The 18596-nt window shown below is 46.0% G+C and overlaps 1 protein-coding gene across 1 annotated transcript in view; it reads left to right on the forward strand.

The window, feature by feature from the left end:
* The window catches only part of BRSK2 (BR serine/threonine kinase 2), a 136418-nt gene that overhangs the window by 57494 nt on the left and 60328 nt on the right, over positions 1-18596 (forward strand). The window lies entirely within an intron of this gene.

The following is an 18596-nucleotide window of genomic DNA, read 5'->3' on the forward strand; positions in this document are numbered from 1 at the left end:
TGAGGACAACACCTCTGATATTAAAGGGTTATTCCCATTTCAGACATTGGGGGCATATCACTATGTCTGATAGGTACGGGTCCCACCTCTGGGACCCGCACCTATGCTTAGGACGGAGCCTGCAATGTCCCGGAGGGTGCACCATGCATGCATGGCCGCCCTCCATTCATTCATATGAGTGCGCCGAAAAAAGCCGAATGAAAACAGCCCCATAGAAAGGAATGGAGTAGTGGCCGCGCTTGCACGATGCGCCTACCATTCATTTCAATGGGACGTACGAGAATAGCTGAGCGTGCCGTGGGAGTTCGCTTTATAGACACTGCTCTTTTGGAATTAGCGCACAGCATTATAATGAATTATAATACTGTGTGTCTCCGGCGGAACTTGCATCTACTGAATTATATTGACATGATGCTGTCAGTATAAGAGCTCATGCACACGAACGTATTTTCTTTCGTGTCCGTTCCGGGTTTTTTTACGGACCGTATGTGGAACTATTCATTTCAATGGGTCAGCAAATAAAGCTGAAGTTACTCTGTGTGCATTACGTTTCCGTATGTCCATGATCTATTATTATCCACATAACAGACGAGGATAGTACTGTTCTTCTAGGGGCCAGCTGCTCCGTTCTACAAAATACATACGGTCGTACGCATGAGCCCTAATTCTGTAGAAGTAAGGTCATGCAGAGACACACAGCATTATAAATATTTATAATGCCATGCGCTCCTCCTAGCGTCCACGAAGGGAATCTGTGTGTGAATCTAGCCTTAAAGGGTTGGCCCATCTCAGACTCCGATGGCATGTTGCTAGGATATGCCAGATAGGTGTGGTTCCTACCTTTGGGACCCGCTCCTACCCGCAGAATGGTTCCCCCAAAGCAGCATGCTCTCCAATCACTGCTACGGCAGTTCCCAAAATAGAGGAGCAAGCTGTAAATGGAGAGCTCACAGCGTACGCACGGCCACCTCTCCATTCACATCAGTGGGACTGCCGGAGATAGCCGAGCCAGCGATGAATGGCGAGTGACTGTGCTTGTGTGGGGCGCACACTTCTTTACTTCGGGAGAGAGGTGGGGGTCCCAGAGGTGACATTGATGGCATATCTTAGCGATAAGCCATGAATGTCTGAGATGGGACTACCCCTGGGTTTGTTCTGGATTTTGATATTGGCTGCCCTACCTCCGCACCCCTGTTGATCAGCTACATCGTTGTGGCTGTTACTCGTCCCATACACTACATAGTGGATTGAGCTGGATAGGCGCATCAGAGAAACAGCTGACATCCCACTCCCCTGACATGCTGATATTAATGGGCTGTCCTGAGCATATCACAATCCCGGACAGCCCCTTTAAACTGGTATTGTCACATGTTCACCCTCCCTGATCTGTCCTCAGATCATGAGGCTGAATGCAGAATTATCCATTGCCATCTACCGAAGAGAGGCCAGTACATGATAGATGACATTTTTATCTCCCCTGAATGATCGCCCTGCTCATTTACGCCGTCAGATGATCGTTACGGACGCTCGTTATCAGGCACATTGGATAAAAAAAATCACTCTGTTAATACGGGCCTTTAGAGCAGCGAATGGGGGTCGTCAGCAGATGATGGAAATGTTATTGGGAAGCGGCGCTGGGCTCAGCTGACGGTAATCATCCCTGGCAGTAACATAAATGTAGGGTGCAGACACATCAGCACCGACAACGCTGCTTACAGCTCCCGTGGCACGAACAGATGGGAGACCAGACCCAGGCCGATCTAGTTGGACTTCACGGCATCAAGAACATCGTATGTTGTTTTACCAAAACATCAGCATGTGAGCTTATATTTTATATCATATATGTCATAGGATTAAATGGTGTGTATATTTTAACCCATTCATTCCTTGGTAGCTACTGCTTTACTGAAATAGTGGAGAAGCCGCAGAAACAGGAAGATTTCAGTGGAAAATATGCAAGTAACTTCTGGAGAGATTCATCATGACGGGAATCTTTAAAGGTTTTCTCCGGGCTTTTAATATTGATGACCTATATCAGGTCGGTGGGGCTCCGATACCCGGCACCCCCACCGATCAGCTGTACGAAGGGAAGGCGCTCGCAGTGTGCACGTGCCGTCTCCCGTCTCTCTTCCTGCTCACCACTGCTATGTCTACGGCAAAGCAGCCGCAAGCAGGAAGAGAGACGGAAGACAGCACATGCCTACTGCGAGCGCCTTCCCTTCGTACAGCGGGGGTGCCGGGTGTCGGAGCCCCACTGACCTGATATTGATGCCATATCCTGAGGATAGGTCATCAATATTAAAAGCCCGGAGAACCCCTTTAACATCAGGTTTGCAGGAGTCTGCGTTGCTGTAATTTGTGCAGAATTTATTAAAGAGGTTATCCAGGTGAAGATGATGATAACCTATCATCAGGATAGGTCATCATTATTATGTCAGTGTGGGTCCGAGCCCCGGCACCTCCGCCAATCAGCTGATTCAGAGAGTCGTCACGCACAGCCGGCTCCCAGCAGCTCTCCGAGCACAGCGCCGTACATTGTATAGTGGCTGTGCTTGGTATCGCAATATGTGACAGATGTATAGTGACATCACATGGCCTAGGAGGGGGACGCTGCGATCACGGAGCCCACAACCTCTTCTAACAGATGAGGATAGGTCATTAATATACATTACCAGATAATCCCTTTAAAGGGGTTTTCCAAGTGTTTTTTACTGATGACCCATCCTCACGATGGGTCATCAGTATCTGATCGGTGGGGGCCTAAAACCCTGCTGATCAGCTGTTTGAGAAGCCAGGGGCACTTTTAATAGGAGCTGAGGTGCAGTGTGCCAGCACAACCACTACGCTAGTTCCAGTGGCTGAGGCTTCAGGGAACAGCTGATAGGTGGGGTGCAGGGTGTTGGACCCTCACCAATCACATATTAACATTGAGAGTCTGGAAAACAACTTTACGTATAAGGCCTGTTTCGCACTAACGGCAAAACAGATCCAGCATGCCCTTCCGGCCGGGAACAGCCTGTCAGATCTGTCCTTGTGCACAGCAGTGCGCTGCCGGCAATCCGTCCAGCTCCATTGATTATAATGGGGTCCGGCAGAGATCCAGCCGCAACCCGGCAAATATGCTTAGGAGCGGCCGGGCAAAAACTACTGCGTTGCAGCGGTATTTGTCTGGCTACTCCTCTGCATATTTGCCAGGTTGCAGCTGGATCTCCGCCGGACCCCATTATAATCAATAGGGCCGGACGGATTGCCAACAGCGCATGGCTGCGCCTGGCATGGACGGATCTGTGTCGTGCACAAGTATTGCAATGTAGCAGAGCAGCCACAGGAATGAAAGGGGTCACAGTGCGAATCACATCTTTGCTGCGATTGCAACACACAAATTGTCAAAAGCCAACAACACTGCTTTGTAGCCATAACCCTTAGGCTACATGCACACGACCATATGTGTTTTGCGGTCCGCTAAAAAAAAAACGTATGCCATCCGTTTTTTTTTGCAGATCCATTGTAACAATGCCTAAAACGGACAAGAATAGGACATGTTATTTTTTTTTTTGCAGGGCTACAGAACAGACATTTTTAAGCGACCTATTGAAATGAAAGGGTCTGCATCCTATCCGCAAAAAAAAACAAAACGGAACGGCCTTGTACTTCTGTTTTGAGATGTTACTCCACTCTCTAAGCTACCCCTTTACTGGAGTAAGATTTTGACAATTTTTGTGACTTTTTAAAAAGTCTCAGTTGATAATTCTGACTTAAAGGCTATGCACACCTTCGGAGGCAATATTTTTTAGGATTGCATTTTACTCATTGTGGGCTAAAAATAATTTTTTCAATTGGTCTTTATTAAAAATATTGAGCCGTTCTATCACACAGGGTTAAAGGGGTTGTCCGAGTTATTTTTTTGTTCTTTCTATGTTCCTAACTGGGCAAATATAACAACCTTACAATTAACTCACTTTATCTCCGGTGGCTGATTTCTCAGATTTCACTGAGGGTCACATGACCTGTGATGTCAGCTTCTCTCCCTGCTCTGATAAAGGTCGTTTACAAGCCTGTAAACGACTGTGCTGGTTACGCCCCCCTTCACTGCCGTCTGCTCTCTCCTAGGATTCTCAACCCCTTCAGTTGCACACACTGGGTATCTGCAGCAGTGACAATTCTGGGCACAGGAGCTGAAGGACTAGAGAGAGCAATGCACAAGAAGGTAGGGGGAAGATCCTGTGTGTATTAGCAGTGTCATTATACAGGTGGGACTTGTAGTCCTACACATACAACATGCTGCAGAGTCTCCCAGCAGGCAGACATGTCACTCAGGGCAGCTCTTGTGCAGGGGGAGGGGCAGAGATTGTTTTTATTGCATGTAAACAAAGGGCCAGAAAAGAACCAGGGAAATTAGGAAATATATATATATTTTTTGCATAAAACTTGCTTAGCTTAGTTATATATTGCTGCCCATCAGATTTTCAGTGCTATATTATTTTTTTTTCATAACTCGGACAACCCCTTTAACTGTTTTTCTAGGTGTCTGAATCGGACTTTTTACTTTCACTTTGTGCCGGTCATCTAATAAACCTTATCTCCAAACTACTAAAAGGTCCTAAACATTTATTTAAGCCACATTCTTATCAGTAAGATAAGAACTGAGCTATAATGTGTGTTTATAATGTCACAGAGCAGAGATAAGGGGCCCATCAGATTGGCTGGCTGACAGAGCAGAGAGAAAATTCAGAGCCCTCTATTAGAGAATCTCAGCCCTGTACAGAAAAAAGGGTTCCTTATTTGGTAAAGGCCAATTAAAAAAAATACTTTTAGTTCAAAATGAGTACAATGCAATAATAAAAAGGTGTACATAGCCTTTAAAGGCTATGAACACCTTCAAGGCATTTTTTTTATGATTTCATTTTACCATACTCATTTTGAGCTAAAAATTTTTTTTTCAATTAGTCTTTAAAAAAAACATTTCAGCTGTTTTTCTGCTACATATGGTTAAAAATAAGTCCCTATTTTCAGACTGTCACTCCTGTCAGCAGATGGTTCATGTTAAGCCTTAGGCTACTTTCACACTCGTATTTTGGCTTTCCGTTTGTGAGATCCGTTCAGGGCTCTCACAGGCGGTCCAAAACGGATCAGCTTTGCCCTTAATGCATTCTGGGTGGATAAGGATCCGCTCAGAATGCATCAGTTTGCCTCCGTTCTGTCACCATTCTGCTCTGGAGGCGAAAACCAAAATGCTTCTTGCAGCGTTTTTCTGTCCGTCCTGGGATGCAGAACAAGAAGGATCCATCCTGGCACACAATGTAAGTCTGACAAAATAGAAAACGGATCCGTCCCCCATTGGCTTTCAATAGTGTTCATGACGGATCTGTCTTGGCTATATAAGACATAATACAACTGGATCCGTTCATGACGGATGCATGTGGTTGTATTATTGTAGCGGAAGCGTTTTTGCAGATCCATGACGGATCCGCAAAAAAACTCTAGTGTGAAAGTAGCCTAATCTCTGATCTTCTGACCTCATAAACACCAATTTAAAGGGACACTGACAGGCCGTTAGAGCATATAAAGTGACATATATTCTTCTATTGGTCTTAATATGCTTAATTAAACTATACCATTATCACCCCTCGCTGCCTTTCCGTTACTTATAAAAAGTGTTTTTATCAATATGCAAATTACCTTACTTTGTGCCCAAGGGGCTGTCCCTCATTCAGTTCTGTGCCCAGCCGCGCCCCAACTGCCGTCTCCTAGTGCCGCCCAGCTCATTAGTATTCACTGCACTGGGCGGCTTTTTTTTCTCCCGACGCGGCGAAATCCTGCGCATGCCCAGTACTATCTTCTACTGGAGCTGGAGGGTGCCGGGGACCTTATCCGGCGCAGGCACGGAGAGACAAGATGAAGCTGATGCCAGGAAGATAGTACTGGGCATGCGCGGGATTTTGCCGCGTCGGGAGAAAAAAAGCTGCCTAGTTGTGTGAATACTAATGAGCTGGGCGGCACTAGGAGACGGCAGTTGGGGCGCGGCTGGGCACAGAACTGAATGAGGGACAGCCCCTTGGGCACAAAGTAAGGTAATTTGCATATTGATAAAAACACTTTTTATAAGTAACGGAAAGGCAGTGAGGGGTGATAATGGTATAGTTTAATTAAGCATATTAAGACCAATAGAAGAATATATGTCACTTTATATGCTCTAACGGCCTGTCAGTGTCCCTTTAAGTAGTGTTCTTATCTGTTTGATGATAAGGGCTCAGCTATAATAAGCATTTATGAGGTCAGGGGATCAGAGATAAGGCTTCACATGAACCGTCAGCTGATGGAACTCAGGAGTGACAGTTTGCAAATGGACTGATTCTTATCCCCATGTATCACAAAAACTGCTGAAAATATTTGATGAAGAGCAATTGTAAAAACTATTTTTACCCCAAAATTAGTAAAATGCGATCCTAAAAAATTTGTCTCAAGAGTGTCCATAGCCTTTAAATCCTCTCAGCAGGCTAATTGCGTCCAGTTTCCCACCTACTTTTCAAAACTGGAGTGAGATGTAAAAATGCAAAATATTGCAAACTGCTTCAAATATTGCAAAGCCCTTTTTTGGCGCCATAATTCTGGAGTTCGGGGCTTAAAGGGGTTCTCCAAGAGTATAAAATGTCCCCTCATGTGCCACCCCACATGGAATATACTTACCCCGCTACCTGTGCCGCTCCTGGTCCCCGCACCGCCCCTGCTGCTTCTCCCTGCACACGGATGAAAATATCCGGTGTCGGGGTGGGGGGGGGAGCAGCCAATGGCAGACGGGGACGAGCCTCCCTAGCATTGCTGGTGACACAAGGAGGCTTGTCCCTGTCCCTGCCTGCCATTGGCTGCTTCCCCCCGACACTGGATGTTTTTCTCCGTGTGCAGGGAGAACCAGCAGCGGCGCAGGGATCGGGGTAAATATATTCCATGTGGGGTGCCCGGCACATGAGGGGACATTTTATAGTCTTGGAGAACCCCTTCAATAAATTCTCCCCTTTGTGAGCAAAATTCACATCTAGTACTCCAAATTCTACTTACTAAGTAAGGGGCCAGCGACCTCCAGCACTTCAGCTGTCAGGAAACTACGATTCTCAGCATGCAGACTTGCTCGGCTGTTCTCTGAACTTCAGTAGAAGTGGATGGAACATGCTGGGAGTTGTAGTTTTACAATAGCTGGAGTATTGGAGGTTGATTACCCTTGTATTAAAGTATCTAGCAGCGCAGCAGGAAAAGCTGCTTAGCAGGTGCCAAGGATGGTCCTGGTGAGGTGCTCAGGTTCACCACTCTCGGGTTTAGAGAACATGGTCTGATCATGGATGAAGTGATGCATGGGATCTTAGAGCTCTGCTCTCTATAATCCTGGGAATACTTGTAGGGTCTGTACAGATGTGAAGAGGCACAATTCTCAAGGAGAAACAACAATTTGTACAGATAACACTTGATGCCGTGTCAGAGGCTGCAGTGAACCGCAACCACCTAGTGGGTATTGAGGCCGCTGTGGGGAATAACATGAGCATTCGATTAACTCACATACAGTAGATACCATAAACTTAAAAGGGTTTTCCAGGAATACACACTGATCAGTATGGAGTCCTAGTCTGATCAGAAAAGCGTCTGCTTCTCCTGCACGTTTTTCTAGACACACCGGCGCATCTGTACATACAGCTTAATCCTGCTGATCATGGCAGCGTGTAGGACCTCCACTGATTACACAAAGTTAGCCCTGCGCTGTGTATTTCTGGAAAAGCATTTTAAGCTTGTACATGTTAGAGTATGCGTTAAAGGGCATCTGTCAGCAGTTTTGTACCTATGACACTGGCTGACCTGTTACATGTGCACTTGGCAGCTGAAGACATCTGTGTTGGTCCCATGTTCATATGTGCTGACATTGCTGAGAAAAAGCATGTTTTAATATATGCAAATGAGCATCTAGGAGCAACGGGGGCGTTGCCGTTACACCTAGAGGCTCTGCTTCCTCTGCAACTGCCGCGCCCTTTACATTGTGATTGACAGGGCCAGGCCTGAAAACATTTTCCTCGGCTGGCCCTGTCAATCAAAGTGCAGAGGGCGTGACACTTTCATTGACATATCCAGGCTGTGGCAAAGCAGCGAGGGAGGAGAAGGCCACAGAGAGGAGCGAAGCTTGGGGCCAATGAGAGCAATGGTGACGCCCTCATTGCACAGAAGGTTTAATTTGCATATTAAGAAAGAGTAGCATAACTCAGGAACGGATCCTCAGATCAACAATAAAAAAAAAACTGGTTTTTAATCAGATGAGGCACTGCCATGTGTCTATGCAAACAGTTGGATAGGGAGGTCACTGGTGACAGATTCCCTTTAAGTAGTTGCAGCTTTCCAACAATACACACTCCGTATCCCTGGCCATCTGTCTGCAAACTTGGTCTCGTTTCTACAGCTTGTTCGTTAATTGGGTGACTGCAGGCACTCATGAAGAGCAGCAGCTCGTAATCTGCTGACACAGGGCAACATCTAACGATTCCTGAGATTGGTGGGGGGTTTCTAGATCCCCACCAATGGCTTCTTTTGCTATATATCAGTTTAAAGAGTACTTACCTCTAAAATTCACCAGTAACTACTGTATAATTCAATGAGTTATCCTTGTCTGATAAGTTGTTAAAATATCATTAAAGGGATTTTCCAGGATTAGGCCTCATGCACACGAAGGTTGTTTGTTTCCGTGTCCTTTCTGTCTTTCTTTGTGGATAGGATGCAGACCCATTCATTTCAATGGGTCCGCAAAAAATGTGTGCTGTCCGCATCAGTATGTCCGTTCCGTAGCCCCGCAAAAAAATAGAACATGTCCTATTCTTGTCCGTTTTAGGGTACTTTCACACTTGCGAGAGAGTGATCTGGCAAGCAGTTTCGTCGCCGGAACTGCCTGCCGGATCCGTCAAAACGTATGCCAACTGATTGCATTTGTAAGACTGTTCAGGATCCTGATCCATCTTACAAATGCATTGAAATGCCGGATCTGTCTTTGTGGTGTCATCCGGAAAAACGGATCCGGCATTTATTTTTTTCACACCTTTTTCGGTCTGCGCATGCGCAGACCGGAAGGACGAATCCGGCATTCCGGTATTTTGAATGGCACTCATACATTCCTATGGAAAAAAATGCCGGCAAGTGTTCAGTTTTTTTGGCCGGAGATAAAACCGTAGAATGCTGCGGTATTCTCTCTGTCCTGATCTGTCAAAAATACTGAACTGAAGACATCCTGATGCATCCTGAACAATGGATCCCCCCCAAAAAAATGGATGGCATATGGATGCCATCAATTTTTTTTTGCGGATCCGCAATTTGCGGACCGCAAAACACATACGGTCGTGTGCATGCACTCTTTTTATTTTTTTTCAATTTGGGCTCTCCTGATCTGGTTCACTATGTTAACCAGTCCCTCTGGTTTGTTTCCATCCTGTATGTAGCACTTCCTGTTGCTGCATCCAACCAAACCCATGATGCACTTCTCCTTTCTCTGCCACAGCTCCAGCACCGCCCCCTAACAGCGCCCATCTAGTTTATAGCTCCTCCCACCCAGCTAGTTACATAGACACGCCCCTATCACTGCCCCGCCCCTGGACATAACACACAGGAAGAGCTGCATTTAAAGGGTTTCTATCACTTGGTATCACATATTTAGGTGTCAGACACTAGCGATCCGCTAGTGTCTGCTCTAACAAACCATCCTAATATGATAGGTTTTGGGGCAGCCGTTTTGCTAAAATAACAACTTATATCTATATGCTAATAAGCCTCTAGGTGCTATGGGGGCGTCATTAGCACCTAGAGGCTCCGTCTACCTTCCTAAACTGCCGCCGCCCAGCGCGTCCCTCCAGCCCGCCCATCTCCTGCTGAATGCGATCCTCTCCGTGCGCGTCTCTGTTCTGCGCATGCGCAGTGAATGTCTGACCGCTTCCCTGCTCAGACATCTCCACTGCGCCTGTTCCTCGGAGCACTATGATGTCATCGGCGCAGGCGCAGTGGAGATGTCTGAGCAGGGAAGCGGTCAGACATTCACTGCGCATGCGCAGAACAGAGACGCGCACGGAGAGGATCGCATTCAGCAGGAGATGGGCGGGCTGGAGGGACGCGCTGGGCGGCGACAGTTTAGGAAGGTAGACGGAGCCTCTAGGTGCTAATGACGCCCCCATAGCACCTAGAGGCTCATTAGCATATAGATATAAGTTGTTATTTTAGCAAAACGGCTGCCCCAAAACCTATCATATTAGGATGGTTTGTTAGAGCAGACACTAGCGGATCGCTAGTGTCTGACACCTAAATATGTGATATGAAGTGATAGAAACCCTTTAACATGGTCATGTGACCACAGCGCAAAAAGGGAGATAGGAGCAATAAAGGTAAAAGAAATACAAAGTTACAGCTGTTGTACCTTCAGAAATAATTATTCTATTTGGCTGTTCTCAAAGATCTACTGGTCCGAAACGCGTTATCGGGTGCGGTTTCTCAGTAAGTGTTGGTACATGCTAATGTGACTTTGTTGCCTGTTCATGGTGATTGGATTTTAATGCAACTAGAATAAAGAATGTAGTTTTAATATGGCCCTGGTCTTCCTTTGTGAATGATTATTTTACAGGATGTTGATGCAAACTGGAAAACCCCTTTAATGGGATTATCCCGGAATAGATATTGATCAGTTATCCTCAGAATAGGTCCTCAGTATCAGTTCTGTGGGGAGCGACACCCAGGACCCCCGCCGATCAGCTGTTAGAGGAGGCCTTGAGCGCCGCAGCTTCTTCTTAGGCCATGGACAACACGTTCATCGGTATCGTAGCCTAGGTACAGCTCAACCCCATTCAAGTCAATGGGACTGAGCTGCAATACCAAGCACAGCCACTATAGATGTACGGCGCTGTCATTGGAAAGCTGCCGGAAGCCTGCATCGCTCACCAGAGCCCCAGTGAGCGCAGCCGCTCCCTGAAACAGCTGATCGGCGGGGATGCTGGGACTCAGACCCCCCACTGATGTGATAATGATGATCTGTCCTGAGGATAAGTCACCATTATCATTTCCCTAATAGAGACCAGTCCTGTATGGAGACTTACTGGAAGTACTCCAGGGTATGGACGCAGACTTATTGGCAATGCTCCATGGGAAACGAATATGCAAAGGAGTATCTCCCAAGGAAGAGAACCACCTCGCCATCGCCACCTATTGGAAGTGGCCCCAAGTGATCAATGCAGCGGAGCTCATCTGTGTCTTTTCAGTGTAGGATCTATGGCAGTGATGAACATGCAATGGGGGCATGTGGATGGGGTATACGCTAGAAGAGCTGTGTGACCACCCCTATGGGAGCTGTAAAAGCAGACATATTGGCGGTCACTTACCTTTCCCAAAAATGGATAAGAGAATCCTCTGCATGTAAATGGGACTCTGGATCATATTGTGTTATTTTCTTTATGTCTGTAGGTTTTATTACAGAGGCTCCTGCATTTAGAAGTGAGAAGAAGGGCCCCTGAATTGAGGGGTCATTGCCGCGGATTGTGTACCACTATCCTAATCAGAACCAGTGTTTATCGCCTGGAGCAATTAAACAAAGGGTGAAGGTGACAGGCTTTGTGTGAGCCCAGGGTGGGAGGCGAGGCAGCAGATGTCCAATATAGCAGTCACGTTTAATGGTTTTGGGGTAGGGAGCAGATGGTACCAATGGTGTGAAAGGCAGGTGTTGTGCTGTTAACTCATCGGCTTCCACGGCTCGGCAGTCATTTCATACTTTCCACAAAGACTTTAGTAAGGGAGCTGATACCAATGACAGACTAGGTAATGGGCAGGTCTCGTAATCGAGTTTTTAACATCAAACCCAAATGGACTGGACAGTTGTTAGTTCCAATCCTTTTCCACCAAAATTTCGATCAATGTTTGTTTGTTTTTTCGAAATCACTGATAGAAACGGATTCTGAAATCAGTATCTTATAGGTTAAATTGATGACATAGCGCTAGGATTTGCCATTAATGTCATATAGGTGCGGGCTTCACCTCTGAAACCTGTGCCTGTCTCCAGAAATGGGTCGTCAAAGTGATGGAGAGCATGTCACGCATGTGCTGCACGCTCTCCATGTATTGCTACGGGAGTTCTGAAAATTGCTGAGCTATTTTTGGAAATCCTATAGTGGTGAATGGGGGTGCCCCGTTCTGGAGATAGGAGCGAGTGCCTATCTGACATTGATGGCATATCCTAGCGAGATGCCTTCAATGTCTGAGATGAGACAACCCCTTTAATTGGCTTCCTATGAATGTGTGTCTGAGATAGGTACATAAGGTTGGGACAGGGACTGATGTGAGTGACAGCAGTCCCCGTACATCGCTGTGGAATGTGTCACCATTATGATGACCAGCATCCTTTCCTGTTGTATTAATATCACGGTCAGTATGGATACAACCTTTAAAAAGTAAAGATCAGGACATTTAAGCCTGGCCCAGAATGCCCCCAAGACACCAACCTTGGGGTGGGACTTATGTAATCCTCACCTCCTTCGCAGGCAGATTCATTGGGGTGTCCTGGCAAAATCGGGACTGTTGGGATTGGTACATTGAAGGTTTTGTCCGAGAAATAAAAACTCAGGCAGCCCCCGTAAGTAACACAAGAAGCCCCTTTTCTCCCCTTCCTCTGTGCTTCGGCCCTCCCACCCCTGTTTTTTTTTTTCCTGGCGACGGTCTTTTTATTAAACTTGGACAACCCCTTTAACAGGGAGGTTGGTAAATGCAGATACTTTGCCTGATGGTTCATCCTCTCAGCTGTAGGGCATTTAGGGTCTAATAGGCCTGTTTTCCAAGGTCTCATCCACATGACCATATTATGGCTCCGTGCGTCGTAATACGGCAGCAGCACCAATAAAAGCCTATAGGACACCACTGTACCGTGCTATGCCTGCAATCACAAAAAAATGTTGCTGTGTTCTAGCACATAATTACTGTATAGTATAGTATATAGCTACTTTACATTCAGAGCAACACTGTAAGTAGCTGGAGGTTTCTCACAAAACATATTTATGGCCCATCCACTAAATATACTGGAGGAGATCCAGCTTATCTTGTAATCTTGCAGTCTCCACTCTGGCCACTGAGCCTGTACAGATCACTTGTTAGCAGTCATCTCATTATCATCACAGGCAGGGTTACAATGACAGATAATACCTCTTAACACAGAATCCACTCTTTACAATAGTTGATGGTCACAGCCAGGGGCGTAACTACCATAGCGGCAGACCATGCGACTGCTATGGGGCCCAGGGCAGGAGGGGGCTGAGTCTTAGGGTCCATTCACACGTCCGTAGAATGTGTCCGCACCCGTTCAGCAATTATCCGGAACGGGTGCGGACCCATTCATTCTCTATGGGGCAGGAATGGATGCAGACAGCACACAGTGTGCTGTCCGCATCTGCATTTCCGGAGCGCGGGCCGGACTTCCGGTCCGCGGCTCCAGAAAAAATAGAACATGTCCTATTCTTGTCCGTAATTGCGGACAAGAATAGGCAGTTCTATGGGGGTGCGGATCCGCAATACACTAAGAACGTATGAATGGACCCTTAGATAGGATTATCTCCTCTTGGTCAGGGCTCTACCCTCTAATTCAGGCATGCTCAACCTGCGTCCCTCCAGCTGTTGCAAAACTACGACTCCCAGCATGCCGGAACAGCCTACAGCTATCAGCCTACAGCAGGGCATTGTGGGAGTTGTAGTTTTATAACAGCTAGAGGGCCGCAGGTTGCGCATGCCTGCTCTAAAGGAACAACTTTTAGCAAATGAGGCAGTGGAAAAATGGCCCAAGGGTCACTGAAAAGGGTTTCGTCAGAAACCTTTCCGTCTTGTGTCGGGGGACTGGTTTGATCCTTGCTGTGGGGCCCTTCTCTATGTACGCCACTGGTCACAGCTTATCTACTCCCTTCCTATACAGGCCAAAGAGAATGCCTAGCAAACTCTCCCATAGAAGTAAATGAGTCCCCTACAGGTTCCTATGGTCCATGTGGCCCCTGTAAAGCATATCTCTGAATGCTGTTAAGAAGCCATTCAGACAAGATTATTGCCTCCATAATCATGTACGGAAAACAGAATAACAAGTGTGCAATCAGATACTAAAACCACATTATACAAAAGAATTTACAGGTGAAACTCAAAAAATTCGAATATCGTGCAAAAGTCCATTTAAAAGGAATTGCATTAATGCAGCTTAAAATTTGAATTTTGTAAAAAGTTTCAATATTCTAGGCTCATAGTGTCACACTCTAGTCAGCAAATTAATCCATACCCCCTGAGCAAAGGGGACCTGAGATTGTGACTTTGGGGTTTCATAAGCTGTAAGCCACAATCATCCAAATTATAACAAATAAAGGCTTGAAATATCTCGCTTTGCATGTAATGAGTCTATCTCATGTGTTAGTTTCACCTTTTAATTTGCATTACTGAAATAAATGAACTTTGCACGATATTCTAATTTTTCGAGTTTCACCTGTATATAGAATATATATCTATATGTGGATTTAAAGGGTTTCTATCACTTCGTATCACATATTTAGGTGTCAGACACTAGCGATCCGCTAGTGTCTGCTCTAACAAACCATCCTAATATGATAGGTTTTGGGGCAGCCGTTTCGCTAAAATAAGAACTTATATCTATATGCTAATGAGCCTCTAGGTGCTATGGGGGCGTCATTAGCACCTAGAGGCTCCGTCTACCTTCATAAACTGTCGCCGCCCAGCGCGTCCCTCCAGCCCGCCCATCTCCTGCTGAATGCGATCCTCTCCGTGCGCGTCTCTGTTCGGCGCATGCGCAGTGAATGTCTGACCGCTTCCCTGCTCAGACATCTCCACTGCACCTGCGCCGATGACATCATAGTGCTCCGAAGTGATAGAAACCCTTTAATGAGGAAAATACCTAGGTGATATTTTCCCTATAATTTGGAATTGTCTGGTCATTTTTTATGATTAGAATACTTCCCTTTGGTGGTTGTTGTAGAATCCCAAGTTCCCTGTTATTTGTCTCTCTTCTGACTACATGATGTTTTAGGGCAGATATTTGAGTTTGATTTTCCGGGCGTAGTAAAGGTATATGCACACAAAGTAGAAATATCAGCAACTGACCCATTCATCAGAATAGGGGATTGGAGAAATACATGAAAAGAACTCCTTTCAGATAAATGGAACTGATTTTCTATAGCAGAAATTTCTGCAACAAATCTGCTGCATGTGAATTTATAATTATCTCATAATTTACATTTTCCAATAAACTTTGTCAATTCATTTCAATAAATCTCTTCCTGGCCATTAGTACAGCACAGCACAACCCTTCAGAGGGAGACTGTGCTACCCATTTTTCACCTTGACATACGATTCACATGAATTTCTATCACAGTGCCTTGCTTTGAGCTAGCTGCGCACAACATGAATGTGCCTCCACCTTACACAGGCATTAGTCACAGCCAAGAGTATATAGCATAAGTACTACATCTGCTGCATCCGTAAATTACCATCTGCGTCTTTCAGATTCAGATGGCCTTTCGAGTTTAGAGTACATCTGCAACAAAACGACTTCAGTCCATGTGAATGTCCAGTGAGCCCCTCAGGAGCCGGAGCAGAGGATGGGGGTGGTAGTGGCCCTGATGAGATGATATGTCACGGTCTATTCTATCAGGCCATTGCTCCCTGAGGATCGGTGCAGTGGAAAGGTGGTATAAGGAATCGGGTCAGAAGTAGAAGAATAAAAGTCTCTCTTTACTAAGTGCAAAATAGGAGTTATAATACATCCAGCAGTAGTTTGTACACAGTGCAGTTTCTCTCCCCAGGTGGTGAGGTATGGTGGTTGTCAAAGTAGCTGGTAATGACACCGGGTATGCTAATCTTGCTGATGTCTCTCTTCTGAACTTCTGGCTAACAGTTGAATGCTGACATTGGTGGCTGTAGGTGTCCACTTTGTAATGCAGGCTTTTTAGAATTGGCCTGGCCTGTATGTGATCTAAGGTGATGGTGTCTGAGCCGTAGTCCCTCACCTGCAGCAGGGTCTGGATAGCTGTGGTTGCTGGTCACTCTGCTGACTGTAAACAACAGGATATCTGTAGCCTTGTTTTAGAAGTCTCTCTGAAGTAGTGGTATCATAGATTAGTTGGTTCTCTGGTCCCTAAGGCCCTTAGGATGTCACTCCTCACTGTCCTAGCTCCCCTCTTCTGGCGGGAAGTAGGACCAACCCAATCCTACCAAGAGGGAAAGAATGGGGTGGGTAGCCCCTTTCCTGATGCCAACCATACCTCACTTGTTGGTGTACAGTGCAAACATTAAATAGCATTACAACCAAACATTTGCAGATAAACCCCTGTGCTGACGTACTGCAGATGTCTGTGTGCGTCCGTTTTTTTGGACACCCATACGCTTGAATGTAGTCTGGGAAAGAAAGTAGAGAAGAATTGTGAATGCTACTTGTTTCTCTGTATGGACTGACGGTCCGTGATCAGTCCGTTACAAATACAGAAACACATACGGTAGATGGAGAATACACCCGTCTGAATCGGGCCTAAGGGTAAATTCTCAGTTTTTGACAAAAAAAAAACTACAAATCCACCCAAAAGAGCCTTAAGGGAATGATCATCCCCCCCCCCCCCCCCCCCCCCCGTAGTTTTTAAAAAGCACTTAACGCAGGAAGTAGAGTCCACTAGACGTGTCCGGCTTCTCCCGCTAGGCTCGGTTTGACTTGAACATGGCCATTTTACTGGTAAAACACCGGTACAGGTTATCTAGTAGCTCCTCGGCGGTACCAAATATTCTGTCTGTGCCAGGGTGAGTTGCTCTGTTGAACACCAGTTGAGCGGTGACTCCATTTTATTTTTCTGGTACCTCTATGTACAATGCAAGACCCTGAAGACGCTCTTGCCGTCACTATAGAAAGAATCATTTCCAGCTTCAAGCATCCTGACTGTTTCACCTAAGAACTTACTTTATCTGTCTTAGTTATCTGCCTATTTTCCTTAAAACTTCACTTTTTCTTGTCCTCAGATGACATTTTTGGGCTTTGAAACCAATTACTGGTTTTCCATAGAGTTATGGACTCAAGTTACGATGGTTTCAGCTTACAATGCATGCGCCTGTCCTGGAAATGTCATGGATAGTTTTTCATCTACTTTTATACCTAAAACTGGCGTAAATATGCCGGGGCAGATGGTGCGTCCCCCACCACTTATGGTGAGGGCAGCATAAAAATGCCCATGCAACAAAATATTTTTAAAAAGTGACGAAACAGGGTATTGCAATGTTTTTTTTTTACGCCTAAAAGTGGCAAGGCGCGCTTTAGTAAAAGACCCCCATTATGTTTGAGATATATTTGTAGGAATCGAGTATCTGAATAGAAAGGTGCATTTAGTCAATATATTAGCAAGTACATGCCTTCCAACTTATTTTCTGCGTGCTTGGCCAGGACCCTTTGTTTCCGTGGTAACAGGAAATCCGTCTTTTAATACAAATTTCTACACCCACTTCCAAATTGAAATCCTGGTGTGGAGCTAGTGTGAGGAGAGTACCAGAATAGCTTGGTGATAGAACCATGTAATCTTCCATATAATAGCCGTCATGTGGATACCCATACAATGAAAGCTCCCGTCCGCCTGCGGAAAGTCTGCACAGATCCCGTTCTGCAATCAAATGGGAGGGAAGTTTGATTGGCACTTACGCCGGGGTGGTCTGCCACCACTGGTGCCACCTGTGGTACCACTACTTAAATCACTGGCTCGATATATATGTGGGATTTTCTGCCGCCTATTATTGTACTCTGAGTAATGGGGTAAGAATAGATTGGGCTGTCAGAGAGCAGGCCGGGGGATAAATGAAAAGGAGTCCGTTCTTGGCATAATGGCTGAAGTAGCGTTGAAATGACACAATCACGGCAATAACTGATATACTTGCCATGAAAAATCACCAGTAATGAATTGTCATTAATTAGAAATTCTTAAAAGTTCTCCCTATATTTATGGGGCACTGGGTAGCGGCCGATATTGCAGCTCCTAGAGGGCGGTCCACCAGTTTTTTCTGATTTCTGAAAAACCAAGCTGGGAATCTAATAGCAGTGGATAAGGGATACGTTTCTGATGGTTGGGGCCCTTGTTGATCACTAGAACGGGGGTCCATGTTCCCCATTTGAATGGAGAATGTCTACCACTCAATTCTATGAGACTGCTGGAGATAGCCGAGCACAAGCGTTCAGATATCTTCAGTAGTCCCATAGAAGACACACCTGCGTGTCTGCCCCTCCACTCAAACGGGGAACATGGGACCCAGCGATCGGAACCACAACAATCAGGCACTTATCTACTATCCTGTGTATAGGGGACACATTGTTGTCATGGAACAACACCTTTAAGATAGAGTGGGGCACATTTACAAAGACGCCGGGCGGTTAGACTAATTCATGATGAGGCGTGTGACACACGTCTAGCCCTTGGCTGGCCTAGTTTTCCACCAACATGTACATGTTATTAAATGACCCCCGTTCTGCCCCAACTGTCGAAAACTTTTCAACACCAGCCATGATTATTGTCGCACGGCCAGTCAAAAAGGGGACTTGC

This window comes from Bufo bufo, chromosome 10 (assembly GCF_905171765.1).
Source record: "Bufo bufo chromosome 10, aBufBuf1.1, whole genome shotgun sequence".
NCBI classification, from domain to species: domain Eukaryota; kingdom Metazoa; phylum Chordata; class Amphibia; order Anura; family Bufonidae; genus Bufo; species Bufo bufo.